This window comes from Orcinus orca, chromosome X (assembly GCF_937001465.1).
Source record: "Orcinus orca chromosome X, mOrcOrc1.1, whole genome shotgun sequence".
NCBI classification, from domain to species: Eukaryota; Metazoa; Chordata; class Mammalia; order Artiodactyla; family Delphinidae; genus Orcinus; species Orcinus orca.
Window position 1 is genome coordinate 14,700,790 of NC_064580.1, and position 3,406 is coordinate 14,704,195.

At 45.6% G+C, this 3,406-nt stretch overlaps 1 pseudogene; it reads right to left on the minus strand.

Moving 5' to 3' along the window:
- Window positions 1–1,204: 1,204 nt before the first annotated feature.
- On the minus strand, window positions 1,205–2,193 carry LOC101272679 (poly(rC)-binding protein 2-like; annotated as a pseudogene).
- Between the last annotated feature and the right edge of the window lie 1,213 nt (window positions 2,194–3,406).

Genomic DNA, 3,406 nt, shown 5'->3' on the forward strand with positions numbered 1-3,406 from the left:
CTCGGCCAGCAGGACCTTTTTGAGCCCTGAGAGCATGTGGGTCCACCCTCAGGGGAAACCCAGAGTTCCTGAGAACTAATCCCTCCATGGCCGCCCTCGTGTAGTGATGGGTGTGAATCGGTGGATAAAAACCCAGCCTCCTAACCCCTCCATTGGAGCAACGATGGGTAACTCTAAGGTAGAGGGCAACCGGGGGCTCTGGGATTCCCCAGCAGGACTGCACCCCAGTGACCCCAGTGTTTGATAACCTTCCATTTACTGGCTGCCTCTCCTTCCTCTCTCACTTCCTCTACTGCTGTTTCCTGGAATCACCACACAAAGAAACGATTTGCACTCAAATCCTTGTCTTAGGTCCCGCTTCTAGGGTAACCCACACCAAGACAGAGAGTCAGTAGAAAGATTTTTCCTCACCAGTTATCCTGCAGCAAAGGCGACACTTTATAATTCCTTTTCACAGAAGCACTTCACCATGTCCCCTGCTCTGACTGGAGGGCAGCATGTTGCAGTGGGAAAGCCGTGAACTTTGGGCTGAGATTCAATCTGGAGTTCAAATCCCGCCTTTGCCATTGGCTGGCTGTTTGACCTGTGTGACCTTGCTGAAGTGATTTTGCCTCGGTGACTCTTCATTTGCCCACTTATTTTAAGGGCAAAAAATACCTCCCTCCAGAATTGCTGAGAGAATTAAGGACGTAATGTAGGTCCACAGCTCAGGACAATGCTTAGCGTATAGGAGTAAACCGACAGATGGCCGTTCTTTGACCTCCAAAAGGCTGCGCCACGGTCACTACCAAGAGAATGTAATGTTCTTGTCCTTGAAGCTTTTGTCATGGGAGAATAGAGCAAACAGATACCCAGTCCATCTTTTAATTAGTTTTTGAGAACTTTCTGACATCATGGACTAAACTGCATTGTATTAATATTCTAGTCTTCTAGTTCTATGACAAACAAAAAAATGCATGAGCACAAAACCCCAAAGTAAAACAAAACAGGGAGAAGCTTAGAAAACTAAATATGGAACTCAGCTCTAACAGCTGAATGGAGAAAGGAATTCGAATAATTTAAAAATCACAAGTGGATGTAAAGTGTAAAGAAATGGAAACTTACAGACTATTTAAAACCTGGGATTGCTGACTGTTCAGAAACGACACAGATGGATCAAGAGTGGTGAACAGCCAGAAAGGATTGTGGATGGATCTGCATTGCTTTAGCGGCTCCCCGTGCCACCTGTCTCTGAGGACAGCCAGACAATTTGGTATGGAACAAGGCTAATGCTGGCAGCAGATCCAGTGACGGTAACCAGCCTAACGGTAGATCCTTCCACTGGGTTTGCAATGACGAACTATGCCCCAGAAGTCTGGTGGCTCTTACTGATTTGGGCACCCTAATGCCCCATTGTGCAGCCAGTTAAAAGGCTTGAAATGTCAGTTCATGAGTAGTCTCAGAAGATACATCCAAACCTGCCCAATAGCCTTTCATCTCTGGAGAGTGGATTCAATGTCACTGAATCCAGGGTTGCCATGCATCATAGGAAAACAACACTGTTGCAGTGCCGGCCTCCAGAGAGAGTTCCCCTAGGTCATGGTTGAGGCACGTGGATGGGTGGGGAGTGGGGGTGAGGAAAGCCCCCACCGTTGCTGCCTGTGTGGTACGTGTCCTGACCACCTGCAAAGATGACCCGAGAGCTGGTTGGGGTCAGGGTGACTCCAACATGACTGGACAGGCTTGTTGGACACACTCAGTGATGGCTTGCCCAACGCCAGCAGTTATAATGGCCTGCTCAGTTGAGTCGGGAGGCTTATTCTCTGCCACCTGGCCCTGAGCCCCTGTACTCTCTCGTCATATTTCCTTGATCTCGAAACCTCCTTTCCCAATGAGAGAGCCACACTGCTAGCAAGGACCACCAGGCTCAGGGTGACCAGGGTCTGCTGGCAGCTGTGCTGTTGTGCTGACGTCCTCTTCCAGTGCATCCGTGATCATAGCAAAGGCTTTAAAGATGGCATTCAGGGGTCCAGCCAAAGTGATAATTCTCTCAGCACAGTTCCCTTTGGAGATGTCGATAGGTACACCACTCTCCCCACGCATCTTCTTAACTGATTCTCTGTTCTTTCTGATGAGGCTGCCAACTTCCTTTCCATGCATAAAGAGCTGTATGGTGAAAGTGACATTCAGTCCACTTGCAATCATACCCTCCATCCGCCCCTGTTGCCTTCTTGACAGCCCCTCTTGTTCCTCCTCTGGCCTTCTACCCTTCCCACCCACTCCCCTTTTCTTCTCCAGCCTACAGTTTCTGGCTTTGACCACTACCAGTGACCAATGACTTGACCATTTCAAGTCTAGCTCCTTGGAATACTGCTGGACATAGAGACATATTATTACAGGTGTCACACAAAGCACTAAGCATAAAAGGAAAAAACGGATACGTTTGATTACGTTTAAATGAAGAACTTCTGTTCAACAAAAGACCCCATTAGGAAAGAGAAAAAACGAGCCGAAGAGCAAGAGAATACATTTGCAACTCCTGTACCCAACAAAGGACTTCTATCTAGAATAGATAAAGAACTCCTATGCATTAAGAAAGACACAGAAACTCTGTAAAGAAGTGAGCAAAAGGCTTGAACATGAGCTGCACAAAAGAGGCTATACAAATGACCAGTAAACATAATGAAATGTGCTCAACCTCCTTACTGAACAGAGAAATGCAAATTCAAAACTCCACTGCCCATTGAGTAGATTGGCAAAAATGAAAACATCTGACATCACCAACTGTAACCTAGGATGTGGAGCAACTGGAACTCTCGTACACTGATGATAGGAGTGTCAGTTGGTACCCTTTCCCTCAATTTGGGAAAGAGTTTGACATCTGTTGAAGTTGAAGATACTTACACCCTCTGCCCCTCCAATGCATACTGTGTAATTCCATTTTTATAGCTTTCAAAAATAGACAAAGCAAGTGTATCATTTAGGTATATATACTAGGTGGCAAAAGAATAACACACTGCAAGGAAGTTATTACCATAAAGTCTGGGAAATGGTTCCCTCTGGAGAGGAACGAGGAAATTGTAATGGCCCAGGAATGCACAGGGGTCTGGTGGAGGTGTTGACAATGATCTACTTCTTGAGCAGGATGGTAGTTAAAAGAGTATTTGGTCTACAGTAATTCATTATGCTGCCTGTTTCTGCTTCATGTACTTCTCCATATGTGTGCTGTATTTCACTGTAAGAAAGTTTAAAAAAAAACTTTCTCAAAGTGTTTTCTGAGAAACGTTGCGTAATGAGGTCTTAATATATGTTACTCACAAAAAGGATTCTGTGGTCAAGTACATCTCAGCACTGGAATAAGTGAAGACAAACAGGTCTTTAATATGCCAAGGTACATTGTGAAATTCCAAGAAGGATCAAGAGTATA